The 26613-nt window shown below is 32.8% G+C and overlaps 1 protein-coding gene across 1 annotated transcript in view; it reads left to right on the top strand.

The window, feature by feature from the left end:
• The first annotated feature begins 802 nt into the window (after positions 1-802).
• The window catches only part of LOC124359537 (adenylate cyclase type 6), a 164019-nt gene continuing 138208 nt past the window's right edge, over positions 803-26613 (top strand). Inside the window, exon 1 of the mRNA XM_046812351.1 lies at positions 803-834. The gene's annotated coding sequence lies outside the window, so the exon portion shown is untranslated. The remainder of the gene's footprint in view (positions 835-26613) is intronic.

A 26613-nucleotide genomic window follows, 5' to 3' on the forward strand; every position in this document is an offset into this window, starting at 1 on the left:
GAATGGGAAACTCAACATTGTTTCTACTTCAATAGCAATACAATGACGTAATGTATTTCTCTCTGCAAGGGTTGTCATATTTGATTACCATTGCTGTTCAACCCTTTGTTTAGTTTGTCGACTCTGATTGGTACTAGACTGACATTTATTGGAGTCCCTCTCGAGTCGTACGAAATTATATAAAGTCTTCTGTTTGACATTGACACATCAACAAGTTAATACGGTGTTTCGTTTAACTATACTAACTTAAAATAAAACGTAAAAACTAAGTTAACCATAATACTTAAATTTAAAATATTAATTTTGTAATATTGAACAATTACGTGTATAGAAGAATGATGAATGTTCTTTCCTAGAATAAAAAGAAATATGACTCATGCCGAGAAAACTGTTGACCAGATCAGATGATCTGGTCAACAACTGATATTTTCTTTATATGTTTTCAAATTCTGGATGAGTTTGTTAATGAAAAAATAACTACAAAAATAGTTACAGTAATAATCTATTGACAGTGTGTCTGGGAGGAATATATAATATTTTGTAATAATAAATCCATCAAAGTTCATCCATGTATGAGATATAAAACATTTAATGTACTTATTAGTATTATATTTGTTATTCTGTATTTTTTACAGTGAGAGGAAAATTATAATTATTTTCTTCGTGAAGTAACAATGTTCATCCCTTTGAGCCGACTTATCTTATTGGTGAAAACGACATTATCCTCTCTAATACTATGTTTCCAACGTAATGCTAGTTTATTTCACTTATTTTTAGTTTATTTCCAAAACTTATATTTTACAGGTTTATCGCAGCCATAGTAGTCGATATAAGGTAAGATAACTGATTATTATTACCTGTCTTAACAACTACAATGTTTTATAGTAATATTTTATTTAAAAGTTATTTAAAACACATTGATCACTTGAGTTAGATTGCATATCTATTTTAGATCATTTGTAATATATGATATTAAATATAAAAGCTAAGTACCAAATTAACTTACTGATGAGCATCATTTTGTTGAAAACATGTTTCATAAAAAATCATATACAACAAAATATGATTATTATATACTCATGTTGTCAATCTAGCAGTAGTATTTTATTTAACTATTCTATTCAAGAATAGAAGTCATCTTTGTACCGCAAACGAACTGACCTTAAAGACTTGAAAGTTTAAATGAAGCTTCATTTTTATATGAGGAACATTGAGTTTGACAATGTTGCATGTCACTCCATAGGATTTGGCTGAGCGTTGGTGTGTATTTTTCATTGGTCTAATAGGTAACCAAGCTGACAACTAAAAATAGCAGATCATTTTATTTGTAAACAAACCGAATACGAGCATATAAGGCTTCAACATGTAATATTTCTATTCATAGATGCAAAAGAAAAAAATAATTGAGTTAAAAGTTAACGTAATAATAATAGAATGGGTGATAAGGTTTCATTTCAGCGTATTTTTGCGTTAAAGTACTCTTCCTTCCTCGCCGAAACTTTTATTATTCGACACCTAATAGCCGAAACACTGCTATTAAACCTAATCTAATGAACAAAAGTTTGAATGTACATGTGGCAAGACTTTATTTCTAAAACTTAATTTTGCCAAATCATTGAATTTGGCTGAGCGTTATTGGCGGCTAACACAATTTTAGTCTTATCTGCGAGGAATGTATACATTTCTTTTCTGTATACCATTTATCTCTCCACAGGACATCTCAAGAATGACATAAACTGTATATTTAAAATTTTGCGAGTAATCTCAGCAGCTATGCCTGGTGTGGCGTACTCCTTTCTTGTTTATTGTAAAATCTAATTGTCATGGAAACCTAAACAAACTTGCCAATAAAAATCCCAAAACTGAAAGTTTCAAAAACCAAATTCAACGTACATTATCAAAGATAAAATTTAATTTGTTCACCATTCAGTTCATTTAGGACAAATCACTCATAAAAACTCACTTGTGTTTAGACTTTTATAAATCACATACACTTCGACGTAAAATAAGCAATCAAGGGTACTCCAAAATGTATTTAAATCTAACTGCTTATTTTTAAAAGGATACAAATCAGCTCTGGCACTTCAATTTAAGTATACCGTAAAGTTGAAATATATTCCGGACATTTCCAAATACATTTTTAAACTGCCTGAATGTTCATTGAGTAAGAAAGATATTTTTATTTAAGTTTAGGTGCTGTAATACATTGTTATTGTGTTTTTCTAATGCTTCTAATCGTTCTTGTATACAATTTTTTATAACATGTTATAGATGTATTATAATATAATGTGAATTTATATTTTTTGCAATAAAAAATTATACTACTAATTATAAACATACAATTTATTCAGCTATTTTCAAAACGTGCCCAGCCTCTTGGAGCGAATTTGGCCTATGGGATCTCTTATTTACTTAGAGCTTCCATGTACTGATTGCTTCCTACCTGTTGAAATTTTGGATTTTATTAAGCCTTGGTGTTTTGGAGATTTCCGCCCATGGACCTTCTGGACTCTTCACCTAATCTCTGAGAGTTCTCAGTTCTTGGAATGTCCTGAGGAGACTAGATATTTACTGCTCTGATAGTTCCTTCTATCTAGAAGTTACTAGTCTCTCGGAGTTCCTAGTTTCTAAAAAATACACCCTGTAAAACTTCTTAGCTTCTACGAGCTTTTGGCCTCTTGAGTTCACTTAATGGAGCTTCTACACTTTTGAAACTCCAGACCTTTACAAGTCAGCTCGTAAAGGTCTATGGGAAGTTCCTCCCGCATTGAATCCCCGACCGTATGAAACTGTAAAATAATCTTGACGTATCGTGGAAGCCTGTCTCTAAAAGTTTTCAGACTCTCTGAAATCATCGCTTCTGGAACATTTTGGCTTTTAGAACCTCCCAGATTCTATGATTCACTGGTCTCTAACAACTGCCGATCTCTAGAGTATTCCGACTCCTTGAACTTTCCACTTCTGTGAGTTATAAGCAGAGTCTTAGTCCTTGGGGAGTTCCCAACGTCTTGACGCTCCTTTTTTCAGGAAACCTCTATCTATGCGAGCACGATATATGTGGGAAGTCTCAGCTTCTGAAAGTGTTCTCTTATTGGAAATTCTTTACCTCTAGAAGATTCGGAATATAAAAGCCTCTCTAGTTAAACTCTTGAAATCTGAAATGCCTGAAGATGATTAGAACTTGAGATTTATCTCAACAACGAACTAAGAGTAGATAATTTTCGTAGATAACTGTTAAGAATTAACGGTTATATTTTTCCGTCTACAATATAGAAAATGATAAACTTGTTAAAATTTTATTTAATTTAATTAATATTACAAAATTTAAAGTTAAAATTAATTAATTTAAATTGTTATTAGAACAAGTTTAATACACACTTCATGTTGTTATAAAATTAAAAATTAGGTTAAAATGTTTACTAGGTTTGGGTTTGCGGGAAAGATCTTTGAAAATGTTTATACTTACTAAAGTAGAGCTAAATCATAACATTTAATATTATATTTTACTGTTATTAATTGTGCATTATTGCACACGAATCCGCAGAATTATTAAGTATTCAATTTAATAATGTTCAATATACTTAATAATTTCCTCTTTCTATGAAAGCTCAAGTGTTTAAAATTGGGAACCTCTTTACTACGGACTCTACTCAATAATAATTATCTACCACAGTTATTACAATTTCCTTTGATAGTATTTTTTAAAAACAATACTCTTTCATTAAAAATATTAATTAATATTATTAATTAGTAAGTATTTCGTTATTTAGTATACATTTATAACAATTATCGTTATTGATGTGGTGTTTCGTTTATAGCTTTTAAAATAATGTATAGAACGTCACTGTTTATATTAAAATGGACCAATTATTTTAAACGGAAATCATTTCCTTTAACGTATAACTGTGTTATAGACTCCATTAATACTAGATATGTATGTAAAACTTTTGTTTATTTAATATACAGTAAACACGATAAAGACATGTCCGAATAACAACAAAACAGGCGCGAATACACGGTTATCTCAACCTGCAGACAATGATCGATTCATCCTGAATGTTAATCACCGCTTTATGATTTCAGTCACGCTCGTGTGATTGGTAATTAATTAATCAATCCGGTTCTGGAATACTGTAGTCTACGGTACAATGGCGTGTGGCATGGCGTGACTACGGTCTGAGATACGTAGTGAGTCTGCTGCACGCGTACATGCCGGCAATCAACTGACTGAAAACAGACATGGGTTTAATAACCGCTTCCTTTGATGTTCGATGATTAAATATTATATTTAGGTTTGAGAACTGTGTAAATAACATTCAAAACAAGTAAAGTACTGTAGTACAATTTCGTGAAACTATGTCCAAATCAATATTTTCGATTATAGTTTTTCAACTAACATCTAAGTTTTTCGGCACATACCGCGTTGAAAAATTTCTAACAAAATTATATTCTTGTAATAATTCGACCTCACTGTGGAGAGCCACTTTTACTTTTAACTACTTGTCGTTGGTAAACCTGTTTGTCGGCCGTGTAAACCAGGAAACATAGATGTCAGTCATGAAACGGGCCGCGTATGTCTAAACACTCACTTCTAAGATCGATTTATTATTTATCCACAAATAAAGATATATCTTTTGATAGAGATGAATTTAAATCTGTTATAAACAATCAATTTCCCAAAATTGATTATTTAGATTGTGGCCTTACTCTTCTATTTACAAACTATGTTTCACATTTGGGAGTAGTTTAAACGTCTCTACATCTGAACACCTCTGGCTTTAATACCACATAACTTGGATCATTGTCAGGTAGGATCCCAATGTGTGATTTTCGAGTACAAATCACAGTTTCAAAGTGTCATTTTGTATGTACATTAGGAACATGGTGTTAACAATTAACAAGTTAGGAAATTAAAAGATGTTACTGATCTAACAGCTTACATTTCAGTGTAGTGTATTAGTTTCACACTTTTTATTTCATTATTTACTGTTAGGTAAAATTAAAATAAATTATAATTAAATGAGGGACGTTCAGGTAAAGTAGAGCATATTGATAATATTTTATTATTCAAAAATTAAGTGGAACCACCAAAATGACTTTTTAAAATTTAATTTAAGTGGAGACAATCAGGCGAAATACCATAGAAATTAAATATAAAAAAGCCTTATTTGTTATTATTAACAATTCTTTAACACTGTTTTAGCTTAGCTTTGTATTAGTGCAGTTATAAGCCTATCAGTTATTAGCGGGGCTTTTTAGTAGAGAATGTTAATTCCACATTTGAATCAAATCTTTAGCTGTAGTGTTCTTTAATCACCGGTGACCATCATACGCACGTGTTAAACTTCAAACACGTTTTGGTCATTACTTTTGTTCGTATATTAAGTATGGGAAATGTTTGGTATCAAAATATATTATAAATACAAATCGAAACGAATTTTAGGTTTTATTGTAAAGTGTATACTTTTGTAATACTTAAAAATGCAGTACAAAATGTTCCGGAGTTTTTCTGAATAACCAATGAGTTATAGACATTCTTTTATAATTTCTATGGATATTCATTATATTTTCGATTATAAATATATTTAATTATACAAACATAAATAGAGACATCTTTAGTAACTCTAGGAAAAAACGAAGGGCGTAAAAGATTATGGGGTTTAAAATTGTTCTTATAGGGAATAACAGCTAACAGCTAGGGAATAACTAGCTCATGCCAGTACGGCTAGTTATTAAAGTTTAATAATGACTATATACGAATGATTTGAAAAGATCATTTAGGACATCATCCTGTGCTGCAATAGAAACACAACTTATCAATGCACGGTACCTGTTTGTTGTCAAATCCCAAAATAAGAGATTAAGCACTCAAGAAAGTTTCTTATTTAAAATCAAAATGATGTTCACATAGCTTGAGGTATAGACTTGAGCAGACTAACATCTTATTTGATTTCAACTTAGTTTGGTGTGTTCATCGCTATGTTATTGAATTATTTAAGAGTTTTACTTAACCGTACCAAACCAAGGTTTGAGAACTGAATAACTGTTTTGGAAACGTCTTATTGCTCCAGTAGAAATTTACTGGTTAGGAATAAAAAGTGAATAATTTTTTCCTAGTCTTCTTTAATACCCATCCAGAAAACTAATTCACTTAAGAGTATTATAATGATTGGGACACCTTACGTCAACGTAGGGGGTTGGGGGCGTTTGCTTCTTTTATGGTAGACAATACACTCAATATTTTTGACAAGCGATGTATAAAAGTGAATTATATAGTAAATAAATAAATGCATTGAGTGAGTTCTTCCGTCATACTGTTTGTAACCAAGAGCGTAATTAGATAAATATCTTGGCTTCAGTAAGTAACTCACACAAATACAGATTTACAAACGAGAAGTAATCAGTGCACGTTTAAACTCATTAATTCTTTTACTGTAGTTTAACGCTAATTGCTCCAGTTAACAAATAAATTCAGACGTTAATTACCAACCATTTTTGATGTTTACAGTTCATGTACTGTTAGCACTTGTGACTATACGTGTAGCTATTCTTAAAAATAAGCAGTATAAAATTGTTTATGGACACCAAGAGTATCCACCTACTCAGTGGATATTCTAAAGAAATAATTATCCAAGATAGTCTATTCAACTCGTTTATATTTCTACCAGCCTGAGAACCAAAGTATAGGAAAATGAAAATATCAAGGTATGCACGAATAATTGGACAAATAGCAAAATGAGTATGACGATATAAACCGAACTTGACTAACCAAAAACAAACTATTGCGATAAAACCTAAACAGATGATTAAAAGGTAGAGCTACGCCGGACTTTGCGTTAACATGGGAGTCTTTCATTTCCTGGTCGCTTTCACGTGCAATATATTCTGTCTTGACCATCAGAACAATTTAAATGTACAGAAAATGTGCCTTATGACTTACAATAGACTGTAGTAAGAAGCTCAAAGCGTTCAGAAATAGATTTATTTTACTTCTTCGTTGTGTTCCCTACACATTTGGTAAAAATTAAAGTAATATTGTAAGTATGTAATATTTATTGCCTGATTATGTATTTTCAATGTACAAGACATTGTTTTCTATACATAAGCAACTTTAAATATTCTTAAAATTTAAATCTAATCCCCAACTACAATCGTGAAAGTTAACTACCTACCTTTGTGATGAACTTTAATGATAGGCTGATATTTTTAAATACTTACAACGTACGCAAAATTGTTACGTAGTTCTAAGAAATGAATCAATCTAAGAATGACTCAATAAAGCTTCCTAACTTAAAGCTACAGTAACAAATCTGATTCATGTGTTTCTCTTATTTTGTGCGAAATTTATAAAAACCTAAGTGTTGTCATCGTGAGGCCACTGGGACAATCAAGCAGAGTTAATTTATTTTATTGATCGGCTTTTTTAGGAGACTTTGTTTACGCTCAGCCAAAAACAAAACATATCTCGGAACGTCTATAGAGTAGTATCGTTTATAAATTCTTCAATTTTACATTCATGCTAAGGAGATACAAATATATAAATATATATACGTACCTAGACTATACGTGTTATAGTCTGGGTACGGCTTAATATTTTACAAACCATAGCAGATAACATCTATAAACTTTGCACAGTGTCATATGGCTATGTAAACTATTTTTCTTTGCTATTACCATGACATGCCAACCATGGGGAGGACGGGCCACAGAGGAAAACATGGAACTCTTAAATTAAAGAATGGGGGTGAGATGGGTCTCATTTGAAAGAGCTCACTTAGTAGAGTTGAATGCAGCAAACCACATCTCAAAAGGTTTATCCAATCAGAAATGGTGGCTTGTTTTAGGTACACATTGTGAAGTACATTATGCGCTGCCATTTCTGACTGGATCGTCTTATTCTGATGCGGTAGGCGGCGTTTCACTCTACTAACCAATGGTTTCACTGATTAGTATTCATAAAAAAATAACAAAAAAATTAATTAAAAAATGAAGTGGTAAGTTAACTATTTCACCAACAAAGAACAATGGTAGAACCTAAGTAGTGATATTATCCAATTTAAAAAAGTTAGCTACAGACCAGAATTTTGTTAACAACATTGTTTTTTCAGACGAAGCAAGTTTTTCGTTAAGTGGAAATAGGATATATATATATATATATATATATATATATATATATATATATATATATATATTTTTATATATATATATATATATATATATATATATATATATATATATATATAAAATATAAATATACTGTATATAATTTCAATAAATATTGAATCGCAAAAAGTACTTGCTCCGCCGAGACTCGAACCCGGATCTCTCACTTGCCGGGTGAATGTGCTACCATTACACCACAGAGCCTTAACTTTTTACGATTCAATTATTTTGTATTTGGCCGTTTCTTTCACATATGTGTTTAAATAACCAAACTAACATATGATCGGAAGACCAAATACCTGTCAAATGACTTCTGTTTACATCCATAAAATTTGTATAAGTGGCAATAGCCTAATTTAATTTCAATAAATATTGAATCGCAAAAAGTACTTGCTCCGCCGGGACTCGAACCCGGATCAAGATTTCCGGTATATATATATATATATATATATATATATATATATATATATATATATATAGATTGAAAATATGCGGTTATGTTCATAATATAATCTTAGAGCTTTGATATGAGAAATATATATGTAACATAAGTATGGAAAACTAAAAAAACCAATATTGGCAATAACAGGTAATACCCATTTCTTTACTTAAATTTTACAATGATGTGTTAAAACTTAATCTTATAAACATCAAAGCTGTCTATAATTTGGACAGGCACAAAGGTGAAAAGGAATTGGGGAAGCCTTTGATGATAAAATACGTCTGCCACTCGCACACCGTCTGCAAACTAATTAGGGATCTCTCGAGACCTTCCTAACTCAGCTACGCTTTAGCTTCCTTCAGGGGAACTGGTGATATAATCTTAGTCATTGACTGGCACTGACTAGAAATAGATAAACTTTGTCCAATTTAATCAACGCTCTGTCACATCAAACCTACTCAAAGGAAACTGTAGTGACAAAGACACAATAGGAAAATTAAATGGGCAATTATTTTAATATTTTTTTAAATTCTTAATATTATGTAATAACTATAAAATATAAACCATACCACTTGAACATTTAAAGTAATTCTATTTAAAAACATTCTTGGTCGAATTCCATGAAACTGCGCAGGCGTACTGAAATATAGGGAGAGAAGACACGCATTTAAAGAATTTCAGTGACAAAAAATGGAATTGGCAAAATGAGAGATTTACTCAATTATTCATTCAACGCATTTATTGAAGACGCATAGAATTAATTGTGTTAATCATCTTTCCTGGTGTACTCGTATAAATATATTACATGTTGCAATTGCTCAAATGCGCTCAACATAGACAGTGAAAGGGGTGAATTCATACCAAGATTTGAGTTAACTCGCTAAATTTAGCTACTGAAATCTCCAAACGATAAAAAATTAAATGCATTTAATTTCTTATAGATATTCATTACCCCACAAGTAGACAGTAAACCCCTAATCCCTCCCAACTCCGGAACTCCGCCCTATGACTTGTTGAAGATTGAATAGAAACTAATTGGCAGAGTATGTGTGGCACTAAAAACCTCGCAACAATGAACTTGTGCAGTTGGAACTCATAGATCTGCAGCACTGGCCTTGAAGAGCAACTGATGTATTCAGGAATTATTAAAGTCACGTCATTAACATTGCATTAACAATCACGTAACTTCCTACTTGTTTACTTAAAGTCGGATTTGATCTTGGATTTCAGAGCTTTGTTTAATGGCCTTAATTAAAAAGGATTAACAAGAATATTCACATATCAGCAACTGCTCAGTAAATTCCATCAAAAAGTGCGTGTTTCTTCATTGGTCGTCGTTTTGAACCTGCGTCGCTCTATAATTTCAGAGTTCCATTCCTGAGCTTTTATAGTTTTCAATAGTAATTACTGAAATCTCAAAAGTACAGAAACACAGTAAGACTATTTTATAGCTATTTATATTCTCTTCAAAATTAAAACCTGTTGTGCCCGGAAATTTCACATCCATAAACTGAATTTCAATGTTTAGAAACAACTACAAACTTGATCACTATGTAATACACAATACGTCACGCAATTTATGTATGCACTAACGTGTATAAACTGAATAAACAAGGTTCAAATTGTAAATACCTTTGTATTTGGTCACGTCCATGGCATGCATACCACTCAATACAGCTATTTCTTCGCTAAACGTGCCTCTCTCTACCGCGTACTGATAAGGTAAAGAAGAATTACTTTACATTTATCAAGCAATAAAAATGTAGACAATTCCACTTAACAGCGTCCTACGTTGGAGTACATTTCTAAGCATCGTGTTGTAGTGGACTAGAAACTCGGACGCTGAAACAGCCATGAAAGCGACAAATACATTACTAAGGGACTATTCCTGCTGCCGTTCTGCTCGCAATACAGCGATATTAAGTTCCTAGGTTCATCATGATCCTCTGAATTGCTAATTTAATTTGCAACGGAACGGTTATACAAAACCATTCCTCCGTAAATACAAACTATTCACAACATTTCTACTAAATGTGATTCTGTATGCGACTGTAATGACTGCCAGCAGACTTTGATGGATATTAACCTGGACATAATATCCCATCAATTGCGTCGTATTCCCTTTGTCTTCATAGAAAGACGCTACATTTTCTAACATACACCAAGTACATATAATCATGGTCAGTTATTTCAAGGATAACAATATATACAGTGCTGTGATTGTAATTATAATGTTTGTACTCTCCCTCAGATCAAATAACAGTCCGGTAAACTAATAGTACTGCAAAGTAGTATTCAATATACTACCTGCATTCTTGCTTAGTCTTTTCAACCTAATCGGACATGAAGTTTTGAAACAGATCAGGGATTATGATGTACTTTCAATCCACCGAACAAAATCAATCAGCAAAAATTTATCGTATGTTACATTTTGTTAATTTCTATAACTGTAATACTGTTTAAAAACATCCGAACTATGAAGGATATTAAAAAAACATTGTTGTTTTTAAATAGGTTTTTATATATTTTTATAGGCGCATTTCTTCACTTCTTGTTACTTAATGTACATGGAACATAATGTACATTATGTTGTAACATAACATAACATCGTAACACAATGTAATGCATATATACAGAGTGTCCCACGAAGAGGTTTAAACATTTGATTTTATATTACTTGCTCATTTATGCAACAAACATTTTCGAACTCTACACAATTAATAAAGAAGGTTTTTATAAATATTCTGTGAAAATTAAAGCTCCCTAACAATTGTAGAAAAAAAGATGGTGACATATTGAAAACTTTACCACTTTGCTTCCTATTAAAATGTATTTCTTGAGTTACCTGATTTGATTATTACGTAACAGTTTTAAAGAACAGCTGTTTAATAACGCTCATTGTTAAAAACAGCTGTTTGATTGAAGAATATTGCTTGTGCTATAAAAACATAACCTAACCTCCTTCATTACAGTTTTACTGATATTGTAGTTCGAGAAATGGCTTTTAATGTTGACCAAAAAGTGAAGTGTTGTGCGTAGGCTATTGCTTGTTGTAACATTACAGAAGCAATTTGAGGTTGCCTACCCAGGAGTTGAACCACTTAGCAATCCAACAATAACTAACTGGAAAAATATGTTGTTAAAAACTGAAAGTATCGTAGAAAAGTACTGTAGAGGATCGAATGAGGGAGGAGAAGTACTAGTACGCACATCAATGCTCCGCTCTCCAGGTAAACCGAAATCACTAAGGAAGGTTGAACTTGAAACTGGTGTTCTAAAGTCTTAAATATAGAGAATAATTGAGAAAAAAAATTAATTTTACAAAAGTCACTTATTCCGTAATCTTCTTGAAGATGATCCGGACAGGAGAGTAGAATTTAGTTCTCGTATAATTTAGTTTTATGAGCTAGTTCCTAATTGGTAAACTCAAATTGTTTTTTTCTTTTTCAGACAAGTCCACTTTCTACCGCAATAGTTGTGTAAATAGGCATAATTGTAATTATTACAACACCGGTAATCCACACATTCTTGAACAGACTCTACTCAAATTAAAAGGAATTACTGTTTGGCACCTTTCAGTTTTAATGGGTGCTATCTTATGACATTTCAGACAGTAAAATGGAATAGGTAAGACCAGGTTTTAAATGAACAAGTCTTGCCTCACTTTACGGTTCCAGAAATATATCAAGCAATCTTCCAACAAGATGGTGCTCCTCCTCATTTCGCAAATCCTGGCAAGCGATTACTAAATGACAACCTTCATGGCCTTTGGATTGGACGTGGAATTCAATTTTTATATTGGCCACCCCGATCCCCAGATTTAAGTGTATGCGATTTCTTTCTATGTGGTTACTTAAAGGAACTAGTTTATACTTGTAGCTTCAATAATGATGTGGAATTAAAACAATCAATTGAAGAGGAACTTATACGGATACCACCGAGTTTCTTTGCAAGAGCTTACGATTCATTCGTTAAGCGCTCTTTTCAGTGTGTCGTTGTGGATGGATTACAGTTCGAATAATTATAGATCGTAATTGTAGATTTTTTAAATATGCTATGTCTAATTTTCTGATTAAATGCTTTATTTTTCTAAAATATGACAATAAATAATTTTTAAAAAACCAAAATTACTTTTTTTAAAGTATAGTTTTTGCCACCATTTTTTCAACAACTGCTAGAGAGCGGAAATTTTCACAGAACATTTTTAAACCCTATTTCACGAATTGTGTGTTTTAAAACGTTCTGTGCATAAATGGGCAAGCAATATAAAATCAAACGTTCAATCCTCTTCGTAGGACACCCGGTATGTGCATAAAATGTCACACACATACTTATATACTGCATGTAATGGTACAGCGATACAATGGCGTTTAAAATTATCCAATAGAACTTAACGAAATAGTACAGACAGTATTGCACAGACAGATGGAAGGATTTTAATACGTTGTAATAACAGTTTTAAGACGATCCTGGCGGGCGTTAAATAAAATTGTCACTTATCAGAGAAGATGACATACACTAGTGTGTGAATATAATAATAGTTAAAATACGATAGCAGAATCAGCAAACAATTATTAGAGGTTGAGGTATAAAGTATTACATGAACTGTGTTTGAACCACGTGAGGCAATCAACTCAGCCTATTCCGAGTACTCATAGTAGAAAAGTGGCTGTGCGGGATACAGGACTGCCAGGTCAGTCACACTCCAGCCGAGTCTCTAGCCCGCATGCTGGCACTTGTTGACCTGGATTCCTGCCGCTTGTTGCCCGGACAAGATACGCCAATGTGCAATTCTTATCATTAATTAATAATGCAAAACTCACTCCAAGACCAAGTACCTGTCAGAGTAATGTGGTCTATGTAGAGGTGATGTTACAAGAAGTGCAGTTATTTAATGTTATAAAGCGGCACGTTACTGGTGTCTCGCTACGCCATTGTCGGTAATTCCCGGTCATGGGAGAAAGTTCAAGCATGAGGGCTAGTTTAACATGGTTTATCTATGTGGTGTACGTGACGTCGATCCTGTCCTATATTCGGCCCTTAGTTGTGTGGTCTCTCCTTGCACAAATACTTTTGTTATTTAACCATTTATTTGTAAATACGATATCAACGGTAACAATTAATCATCAATACAATAGGATGAGTTGCATTTTATGAGTTTGAATGTATTTTTACATCACAAAATCCGATTAAATATTACTACATTTGTTACCTCAACATCACAGAGCTGGCGACTCAATACAATAGGATGAGTTGCATTTTATGAGTTTGAATGTATTTTTACATCACAAAATCCGATTAAATATTACTACATTTGTTACCTCAACATCACAGAGCTGGCGACTCAATACAATACGCGCCATACATATAAAACAGGAAGCGGATATTTCCCAGGATATTACTCCAAGCTCCAGAAAATAATAAAGTTGAGCGTGTACTGTACAGTGGAACCAATATATACCTCGGCCCTAACACAATTGTTTACTGTAAACTTTACTATTGTGACCTTGTTATTCGGTATACTCCTATTGAATTATTTCACTCTGTCTTGCATAACTGATCGAGTAGCACATATCAATAAAAAGTCTTAAATGTTAAGTAAGCTATCTATTTAAATTTGTGTTCGAACCACATTGATGTGATATAAAGTAAACTAGATAATATTTATACAACAAATCAACAAAAAATATATGCTTCCCACTTAAACGAATATTATTGTGTCTACTATTTTTTCGTAACAAATCTATCTGTCTTTATTATCAGCGCACGTGTGTATGTCTTAGCCACTACTAAAGACACAAGGTTGTTTAATAATAAAAAACAATAGTTTCCTGGTGTTTGCTTGGACCATTTTATCGCAGTAAAATTGTCGCGTATTTTATTCTTACTAATAAGCAAAGATTTTATGACGGAATTGGTAGTTTTTATATAACTTTAACAATATTTCCCAATTGTCCGTATTTACCTATAAAAATGGCACAAAAGCGCACTTCCAAAAGTTGTAACTAAGCTGGTTAAAACATGCTAATTTCAGCACCAAACGGCTGGAACTAAATTGTTGAACTTTAGCTTTGTAGATGTAACTTTATTCTACACCTACAACATAAAACTATATATTTGTCTTATATTATTTACTTACAGCTTAAAAACCTAAAAAAAACCCATTGACAATCTTAAAAACAAATAAATAAACAACCCAGTGTAGGCCTACATAGACAAACGCATAACACGGAAAAAAGATCGAATTAGAATACATTTTTGTAAAAACGTGTTATTTGTTAGAAAACCACAGTTTGTATGGCTAGAGACTAAATTGGTAAAATATTTTTTCAGGAGTTATAAAAAACACAATTTATAAAGCTAAATTAAGTAAAGCTAAGAACGTTCATGGTTTAAGTAATGCATTACTGTTACATGCAATAACATTAAAAAGCAAAACAAAATTGTTTAATTGGCGTGACCTTATGTGAAGTGTGGGATTATAAATATCTTAGTTGTCACTTACTGAATGATCATGATTTATTTTATTGTCCATTTGTTACTGCTAGTGATAAGGTTACATTCTTGTTACGGTATCATTTAAACTCGGGTTAATTATTATTATTTTAAAGTTATTTTTATGGTATCAAACTTATGTCTTCAGTCTATAAGGTTTCCTGAATAGCTTAGAATATTTTGTCGCAATGAATGATTTGTGATAGGACTCTTGTGTCAATGAATTGTATCGGCATGCACTGGTAGGGATGAATCGTACATAAACTTTAACGTTTTCCTTTTCCGGTTATATGTTCATGGGTTTATTAACAGTGGCACGTAAAAACTAATATTCAGCACAACACTGTCTCTTTATTGTTAGCATATAAAATAATGAACAATGCAAAACAATTTTAAGAAATATTGGATTTTACAACCAAATTTAAATTATACAAATACTAATATTACACTTTCTTTATCTGCTGTCATAATGAGAAGACATTTTATCTCAAAATGATAGCTTATAAACATACAAGTATGACCACAAGTAAAGGCGTCAAAGGCAAAGTAAACTTTTCTCTAGACCACGGCGTATAATTTCACACTTGGCCAACCCACTCTATGGTTTAATGTGAGCTGAACCTAATATAGTTATCGATCAGCGTTTAATTAATGTTCATGAATTGTTTTTAACCAGGGGATCTAAACATCTCCCGGATGTAAATGCTATTATTTTAGAGGTTTTGTTCCCATATTTTTAACTGCTTTAATTTTGTTACCCGTTACATTGCTCATTGTACTAAATAAATCCTTAATATGTCATTTTTTATTTGTAAGGGAAGCAGTAATTTTAAAAAACCAAAGATATTGCTAACAAAGCTAGTTACCTTTTTTTAAACAAAAATTACACTAAAATGTTATTGGATGTGATCGTACCGTGCCACAGTGCAATTGAAATATTTTTATGCTTTAACATAATCATTAAATTCTTATGATATATGAAATGTATTTAAGTGTGAACCTCTATACAATATATGCTTGTACATAAAATAAATCTTACATATAAAGTAAAACCAGATAAGAGGCTGACGGTATGATGGTTGGTGCAGCCAGGTTATTTCCAATCCCTCCTCCAGTGTAGCGAAACAGAGATAGCGGTTAATGCTTACTTAAGAGTAGACCTGCAAATGTCGGTGTTGTGAGTTGACTGACACTCTGGCATGTTCCCAATTCTTGTGCGTGACTGGAGTGCTTAGTTTGCCGATAAACCCAGTGCATTTCCAATCTTGACATGAAACTGACAAGACAGAGATACAAGCAAAACCAGTGTTTTTCAAACTCTAAACCTAAGGCTGGCCATTTTCGAATATAGTGTATTACGAAGCCCAGATCTAGCCTGCAAGACAATGCGAGACAAGATTGCAAAACCAGGATTGCGAATTCTTTGATATTACAAACCGATATATAGCCTAAAATACAATGTGAGACAATTTGGAAGCCAAGTTTGAGAAGTACAGTTGTTTGTAAAGCTATCGGACACTGGCGTGAACCGTTGCTGTTAACGCCAGAGTACCACACTGTAAGCAAGGTACGATCGCAAGTAAAGCTTAGTGTCCACAGTCCCGTTCTGAGTGCGGTGTGACACAGTTACTTTTGATGCTAATCTATTTTCAATACCCAAATCAGGCTGTTAAAAAGTATTGCCGGCGAAATAGATTTATTAATGAGGTTGGTATTCTCAAAGTGACCGCAAGGTTGGCTAGATGTTGACAGGGCTAGATAGACACGTTTATAAGAAATTTGGTTTACTTTCAACTCTAACATAGGTTTAGATAGATTGTATGACGAGCTCGGGGTACTTCCCATCCTATGATGAGAACGTCAACAGACAATATTGCTGGTGTGTCTGCTGGTGGAGGTGGGATATTTAGTTTCGGTGGAAGGGAATATATCAAATTTCAATTATTCCTTGATATATGAAGATATATGAACAAAACCTCTAAAAATAATAGTATTTAAATCCGGGATATTTTTTGAACCTCTGGTTAAAAAGAATTATGATAAGTAATAAAACGCTAACCAAAAACTGTAATACGCTCAGCCCAGATTAAACCGTAGAGTGGGTTGACCAAGTCTGAAAGTATTCGCCGTGGTATAGAGAAGCTTTTGAAGCCCTTATCTGTGTCATACGTTTAACAGCTATCGCTTTGAGCTAAAATTTCTTTTAATTATGATAGCAGATATAGAAAGTGTATTATTAATATTAAGTATTAATAATAAAAGTATTAGTATTTGTAACATTTACCTTTGGTTGTAGAAAACCAAAATTAAATGGAAATTTAGCATTGGTTTATTATTTCATATAGGGACAATACAACGGTAGTGTAATTAGTAATTACGATAGTAATTCTTGAATTACTTTAATAAAGATACAAAACACGTATGAAGACGTTTTATCATTTATATATCATTTTGTATTCCTCCTCTAACACTAAACTGTGTTTTTTATGTAGCCTTCTTCTCATTCTAGACATGAACATGGTTACGAATATACTAGTTGTGTGTAACATAATGCGTGCTATGAAATAAATGTGGCGGTAGAACGTGTTCTAAACTTGCTATTCTGTAGGAGTCTTCTACATTGAAATTAATCTTGAGGTATTTCCGTGTTACTGTGGAGAGCCTTCTTCTCATTCTAGACATGAAAATGGTTACGAATATACTAGTTGTGTGTAACATAATGCGTGCTATGAAATAAATGTGGCGGTAGAACGTGTTCTAAACTTGCTATTCTTTAGGAGTCTTCTACATTGAAATTAATCTTGAGGTATTTCCGTGTTACTGTTGAGAGCCTTCTTCTCATTCTAGATATGAACGTGGTTACGAATATACTAGTTGTGTGTAACATAATGCGTGCTATGAAATAAATGTGGCGGTAGAACGTGTTCTAAACTTGCTATTCTGTAGGAGTCTTCTACATTGAAATTAATCTTGAGGTATTTCCGTGTTACTGTGGAGAGCCTTCTTCTCATTCTAGACATGAACATGGTTACGAATATACTAGTTGTGTGTAACATAATGCGTGCTATGAAATAAATGTGGCGGTAGAACGTGTTCTAAACTTGCTATTCTGTAGGAGTCTTCTACATTGAAATTAATCTTGAGGTATTTCCGTGTTACTGTTGAGAGCCTTCTTCTCATTCTAGACATGAAAATGGTTACGAATATACTAGTTGTGTGTAACATAATGCGTGCTATGAAATAAATATGGCGGTAGAACGTGTTCTAAACTTGCTATTATGTAGGAGTCTTCTACTACATTGAAATTAATCTTGAGGTATTTCCGTGTTACTGTTGAGAGCCTTCTTCTCATTCTAGATATGAACGTGGTTACGAATATACTAGTTGTGTGTAACATAATGCGTGCTATGAAATAAATGTGGCGGTAGAACGTGTTCTAAACTTGCTATTCTGTAGGAGTCTTCTACATTGAAATTAATCTTGAGGTATTTCCGTGTTACTGTGGAGAGCCTTCTTCTCATTCTAGACATGAAAATGGTTACGAATATACTAGTTGTGTGTAACATAATGCGTGCTATGAAATAAATGTGGCGGTAGAACGTGTTCTAAACTTGCTATTATGTAGGAGTCTTCTACTACATTGAAATTAATCTTGAGGTATTTCCGTGTTACTGTTGAGAGCCTTCTTCTCATTCTAGACATGAAAATGGTTACGAATATACTAGTTGTGTGTAACATAATGCGTGCTATGAAATAAATATGGCGGTAGAACGTGTTCTAAACTTGCTATTATGTAGGAGTCTTCTACTACATTGAAATTAATCTTGAGGTATTTCCGTGTTACTGTTGAGAGCCTTCTTCTCATTCTAGACATGAACATGGTTACGAATATACTAGTTGTGTGTAACATAATGCGTGCTATGAAATAAATGTGGCGGTAGAACGTGTTCTAAACTTGCTATTCTGTAGGAGTCTTCTACATTGAAATTAATCTTGAGGTATTTCCGTGTTACTGTGGAGAGCCTTCTTCTCATTCTAGACATGAAAATGGTTACGAATATACTAGTTGTGTGTAACATAATGCGTGCTATGAAATAAATGTGGCGGTAGAACGTGTTCTAAACTTGCTATTATGTAGGAGTCTTCTACTACATTGAAATTAATCTTGAGGTATTTCCGTGTTACTGTTGAGAGCCTTCTTCTCATTCTAGACATGAACATGGTTACGAATATACTAGTTGTGTGTAACATAATGCGTGCTATGAAATAAATGTGGCGGTAGAACGTGTTCTAAACTTGCTATTCTGTAGGAGTCTTCTACATTGAAATTAATCTTGAGGTATTTCCGTGTTACTGTTGAGAGCCTTCTTCTCATTCTAGACATGAACATGGTTACGAATATACTAGTTGTGTGTAACATAATGCGTGCTATGAAATAAATGTGGCGGTAGAACGTGTTCTAAACTTGCTATTCTGTAGGAGTCTTCTACATTGAAATTAATCTTGAGGTATTTCCGTGTTACTGTGGAGAGCCTTCTTCTCATTCTAGACATGAAAATGGTTACGAATATACTAGTTGTGTGTAACATAATGCGTGCTATGAAATAAATGTGGCGGTAGAACGTGTTCTAAACTTGCTATTCTGTAGGAGTCTTCTACTACATTGAAATTAATCTTGAGGTATTTCCGTGTTACTGTTGAGAGCCTTCTTCTCATTCTAGATATGAACGTGGTTACGAATATACTAGTTGTGTGTAACATAATGCGTGCTATGAAATAAATGTGGCGGTAGAACGTGTTCTAAACTTGCTATTCTGTAGGAGTCTTCTACATTGAAATTAATCTTGAGGTATTTCCGTGTTACTGTTGAGAGCCTTCTTCTCATTCTAGATATGAACGTGGTTACGAATATACTAGTTGTGTGTAACATAATGCGTACTATGAAATAAATATGGCGGTAGAACGTGTTCTAAACTTGCTATTCTGTAGGAGTCTTCTACATTGAAATTAATCTTGAGGTATTTCCGTGTTACTGTTGAGAGCCTTCTTCTCATTCTAGACATGAACATGGTTACGCATATACTAGTTGTGGTTATCATAATGCGTGCTATGAAATAAATGTGGCGGTAGAACGTGTTCTAAACTTGCTATTCTGTAGGAGTCTCTACTACATTGAAATTAATCTTGAGGTATTTCCGTGTAACTGTGGAGAGCCTTCTTCAGACAAAAGTGATGAATGACGCAGTAAGTTGTTACGCTGACTGCTAAACTTAATTTCAGTTTGACTTGTCTTCGCTGAAGATGACTCTCAACAGAGAGGCTATAACATCTCAAGGATGTAATTGGGAAGCGTTTCCAGCGGTGTAAACTGGAAAACGATGACAGTAGTTTTTTAACAATAATGAATCATAATAATACTTTTGCTTTGACATAGTATAATGTATATTGCGAACATACGACAGCTAACTTGTGTCTTATACTTTCTTCATTAGCCCGGTTATTTTCAATATTAAATGTTGGTAAATAATTAAAAGTGTAGTGAACTTAGGTGAATGTTAAGTTTGTAAATATACAGTAACGATTTTTGGAAAGTATGAAATATTTTTATGAAGTTACGCTTGTCTTACGAAGGATACGCCTATAATCAGAAATGTCTTTTTTGCATTTTTAGATTTTTATGTTAGAAGATCAAGCATTTTATTTGTGAGGTGTTGAACATAATCTGTTCAAATGTGTATGATTATTAAAAATCAGATTTCATAGTCACACAGATAAATGTAATATAGGGTAAAGATTAGAAGGCGGAATCAACATTAACAAATTTTGTCCATATAATGACCGTAACGTTTGGAAACAATATGTGCTAAGTAGACTGATTGATTTTACAATCTTCATGGACAGAGTTTCTGACGTACCAAAGAATTTTATTAATATTGTAATAAATATGTTTTTCTCATAAAATGGCTGTTTAAAGTTTGCCATATTAACTGGAGTTGGTTCAAAATTTACAAACAGTGTTACGAGAAATTATTTTGTTCAGTTTGTATAGATTTTTGCTAAGTACGATTTCACCTACTGGAACTAATGATCTCAATATTTTTAATATTATTTGGAAGTTATGAAGGTTTATAGTGTTCAGATCAAGGCTTATTGACAGAATCCTAGCATAAACTAAATCTAATCCATGTATCTATCATAGTCTAAACATAATACTTTTGAAATCGTTATATTGTTGTCTCTTTATTATGACCCAATTTATTATTATGTTAAATTCATATTAAGAGAAAACTCTTAATACTAAATTAAAACTTTAATTAATAAGTTCCATTCTTGACACTATTAACACAGCATAAAACTCTATTAAAACGAATATGAGCTATTTTATATACTTCGGTAACTTAGATTATTTAATGTCGTCCCTGTTAAGATAGTGATCAACTGAAGACAATGATATCCATTTTAACCCTAAAGAACCATTGTTCCATTACCTAACTCACTCTCTAAGATCGTGTGAATACAATACTCCAAGTATGGAAAAGTATTATTGTAACTATTCGATATGTGCTTTTGAATGCTTTTGACCTATGGACTTTGTATGTAAGTACAAGATTCAAATTCATATGCAATCAATACTGGACATCAACAAGTGAGCGCGTGCGAGTGCGAGTGTGTGCGTGTGGGTGTGCGCGTGCGCGCGTGCCGACTACCTGTTGCCGCCCGCCAGTACCGTGCCGTGTGTACGCGGAATAACGCAGTCAGCACGCCCGTGCTAACTCCTCAATGGTTTATTCATTTCTGCACCGCCCTTGACCTTCTCATCAGCACGGTAAGGCAGCTCAATCAAATCACTCCTGTTTTTCTATGACTTCTCAAACGAAAATTGTTATGATCCGTTGAACTTTTGCTACCTATATTGTGGGATGAAGAATTGTCTAATTTATAAAATCTCGAGCAACCGCTAAAGAAACTTGTCCTGTCTATAAATTTGTCACCTTGCTATCGGATATTTATTTATAGGATAATGACCGACTTCTAACTTGTTTCTAGGTAAAACTAACTTGAGTCTACTTGCAACTCCGTTTATGTGCAACTTCTGAGATTAACTAACTAACTTCGAGCCTATATATCATATTGTTCATGATCTAGGGATGAAATTATACACCAGAAAATGTTTATCCTATTCTACTTAATCCCCTCAGCAAAATTATTGTAGTTAATTATAAATTACACATATGGCATAACGACATGACTCGTAAGCCTCATCAACACTTGTACAATATTACATTTTTTAATTCCGAGTAATATGATAGGCCTACTTTAACAATAATAAACCAGAAATAAAAGTTTGTGTCTAGTTTTGATTGTGTTACATTTAACATTTTATCGCAAGATATTGTGCAAAATAAAGTTGTCACACGGAAATTGTGCATTTGGCATGGCTTTTATTCCTCTGGTTCACTCCCCCTGTTTAACAGAGGGAGTTACAAAATTTCTGTCCTTACTTTATATCCACTATATAAAGGTGAATACCACCAAAGTATACATGAGTGGAAACCTAATACACAAAATAAAATTATAAGTATTCTTATTTTCGCTGGAAATTAAGACTAAAGCCTCCTTACTCTGTACAAGTTACTCCCTACAACTCTGTAACACTCTACACAATGCAGTGGGTATACTACTACCACATTACAATGTTTCACCTATTCTGTGGTGGTCGAGTTTGAATAGAAACGTTTATGATTTAGAATATTTAAACTATCCAATATCTAACATATAATATTTTATATCATCTACTGGAATGGCATTTTCTAAACTGAAACATTACATTAGTAATGTTGGTATATTTAAATATCTCTCAGAATTATAGATGTCTGTGATTATAAAGGAATCTTTTTCATTTACTTTTATTCTAAAATGATATTGCATATTGTTTGCAAAATTATTAAAGCTAAAGAAAGCATCTCAATGAGTGGCATTGTAATATTGACAATATAAATTGGTTTAAACTGAATTTGAAAATTCAACTGGAGTTTTAATTCTAAAATATGATTTCGTTTTATTTTTCATTCTTCAAGTAACTGATAAGAGTCCGCCAATCTCGGCCTAGTATGTACAAAATATATTCTTCTCAGCTTAAACCTGGTTTCTGAAAGCAGTGTTTGAAGAGGGAAAAAATTTGCCATTTCGCTATCATGTGAAAACATCATCATTTTCAACAACAATAATACTAAACATGTTAAATCACAATCAGTCAACCAGCGTTTGAAATCTTTTTAGTTTAAGCTTTGAAAATCTAAATAATTGAGTTACATCGAAATTTAGATCTGGTAACTGCCTCCTAGTTCGAAAGCCGACCAAACCTTTTGGTTCACTGACAGTAACATAAAGGTAGATATCTGAGTTTTGTACCTGAACAGTTCGAGTATTTAGTACTCAACCACCTGGTTTGTGGGTCCTTCAATTTCTGAAACTTTCTGGCCTTTGGGGACATTCGAATATTATAAGTATTCAAGTGTAAGCATTTGAAGTTATGCTTATATGAGCCTTATTTCTGTAACAGGTTCCGGGACTTGTAACCTATTAGGGCTTCCTTGTTTGTATATCTAGAAACTATCAACGTACGCCGTTTACAGGATTGTAGAAACCTGAAGACACACCTTTTGACATCTACGATCACTGAAATTCCTTTGTCTTTCAAAGCATATGTCTTTCTGAGGCACGAGTTATTTATAAGAGTGACCTTCAGACACCCTCTAGAAGTAACCTGACTTTGGTACTTCAGACTATAGCACCCCTGGTGCAGTAATGATCACAAAAGTGGAACATTTGTCACAGAGCATTCCGATGGAGAGACCTAGCAACTACCATTGGCGCATCACTAACGAATTCTACTACATGATCTTTAGTAGGACGTCTGATTTTGGACTTTGCTCTGATCTATAACATCTATCGTCGATCTCTGGGAGTTCTTCACATCTGGGTGGCACTGAAATTGTGTACTTCTGGCCATAAACATTTGATTTGTTTGAAATTGTTTTTAAATGGAATACCCTTTTCAATTTTAGTTATAACAGACGCATTAATAAAGGGCAAAATGGTCTGATACATAGACAGGCTGTTCGCTCTAGGGCTGGACTTTTTTATCGATCCACCTCGACGTACGAACTTTAACTAATCGTTTACTTGTGTTTTGCTGGTTTTGATTATCATATATTATCAAGATTTACGAGCATCCAGGTAATTTAAAAATCCTATTTGCTTTGAAATTCTTTTCCCTAGGCTCAAAAGGTTCTCTGTTGACATTTATGCAATAGATTATTGCGACAGTTACGACTATTCATAACACCGTAGATTTGTGGAACAGTTATAAGATTGGAGCTTCACCATTTTGTTCTTTAAAGAGCTCAGAAAATTTGTTCCTTCGTCAGTGCCAGTTTCTCTCGCGGGAATCCCTGCTGTAATTAAAGTACAAGGTAATAGTTACAACATAGTTTTGGCAACCTTATTAATTTTGAAGTTTACATATGAAACTCTATGATCTATGAGATCAAGAGAGATAGTACAAAGTTGGAGAGATAAATATGTTTCCGCAAATAAAGTAAATGAAGTAGACTCAAATTTAAATTGAATGTCTACAATTTTGCATAATACTGTTATATAATAAATTAGTATAAAATTTAAGTAAGTTTGAAAATAAATACTGAGATTTATGACCTGTGGAATAGTATTAAATGTTAGTGTACTTCATTTACTTTATTTGCGAAAACATATTTATCTCTCCAACTTAGTTTATCTCTCTTGATCTGCAATATATAAATATATATTGCCAATATACGGCGAAATACAAAATAATTGAATCGGAAAAAGTAAGCGCTCTGTGGTGTAATGGTAGCACATTCACCCGGCAAGTGAGAGATCCGGGTTCGACTCCCGGCGTGGCGGAGCAAGTACTTTTTGTGATTCAATGTTTATTGAAATTAAATAAGGCTATTGCCATTTATATATATATATATATATATATATATATATATATATATATATATATATATATATAATTATATGCTCTGACATTTTTAGTCATTACGGGATTAAATTATATTTTATATATAGCATTTAATTATATTGCATATTAGACTGAAGGTACAATAGAAATTAATGTGTTTTTTATGAAATAAATGTTACAACAGCTTTTATATTATTTCTATTCTACTTTTAAGAATAAAGCCAGTTTACACCTCATCAATTATTAACGATATTGGATAGCAATGCTTAAAGAAACATTTGAATGAATTGCATTATAATTTGCAGTTTTTCTTTAGTTTGTAAAATTATCAAGTCTTCTAATGTTGTAGGAATTATACTCATAGTTTTCCTCTCTAAACAAACGGCTGATGTTAAACGTCTTTAGGTTTTATTTGACCCATGGCAACAATTTTTAGCACCCTCAAACACTGTTCATCCTTGTTTTGCTTGTAAAAAAGACTCATTTAAAGATATAACTTGCGTGAAATCTACTCGTGTATTTTTGTATCGTAAAGTGTACACGCTATAGTATTTTAACGATGAAATACTATAAGTTTGAGACTTTAGACAAAAACTAATAAAATTGCTTGTAAAAACCAAAAAAGGTGGTTGTGTATTAATTATAGTGTATCTCTAAATTAGACATTTGACAAAATTCAAAAATTGAAATGAGAGCGTAAAAGTGTTTATATGTTTAAAACTATTGTTATGAGGCTAAAATAAATATGGCCGCCGCCAGTAAAGCTGATTCTAACATTAAAAGTAATTGAAAGAAGAAAGTATGGATGAAGATCCTGAAGACATTTCTCGTATTTATATGAAAATATGTAGACTGTTATGTCTCATTTGACTTCTAGATAGTTGTAGTGTTAGACAAAACGATGAGTTACCACGTGATGTATGTGATGTTGACATAAACGAAAGTGGGAGCGCTGTTGTGAGAGAGGAGGGAGAGTGGATGCAAATGGTGTTGCAACTATAGGTGTAAAGCTGATGGATGATATGTGTTCAGTTGGCACAAGAGCGTGGTGTGCTGCATAGATAGAATCACGGTAGAGATTCCATTTTCGATGGATAATAACTGTACAATGATATCCAGTTTAGGATGAATCTCATTCGCACGGACTGGTAAAAACTCAATAGATGGGAGAAATTTCCGTTACTTTTTGGAAAAACAATATATTTCACTAATTTTTCATCAAATGTGCGAATATTAATTCTTTTATAATATCAGTTTATTAAAAAATTCCACTAATATTATAAATGCGATAGTTTGAATGTTTGGATGTTTGGAGGTTTGTCCTCGAATCACGCTGAAACTGCTATACGGATTGTGCTGAAATTTGGAACAGGTATAGCTTTTGGTCTGAATTAACATTTAGAGTGCTTTTTACCACCCATAACACATTCAATTCACCAAATAAAGTCGAATTCAAATTTAAAAATTAGTTTGTTTACATTCGAATGTTATGATAAGAATAATAACG

The sequence above is a fragment of the Homalodisca vitripennis genome, chromosome 4 (assembly GCF_021130785.1).
Source record: "Homalodisca vitripennis isolate AUS2020 chromosome 4, UT_GWSS_2.1, whole genome shotgun sequence".
NCBI lineage: Eukaryota > Metazoa > Arthropoda > Insecta > Hemiptera > Cicadellidae > Homalodisca > Homalodisca vitripennis.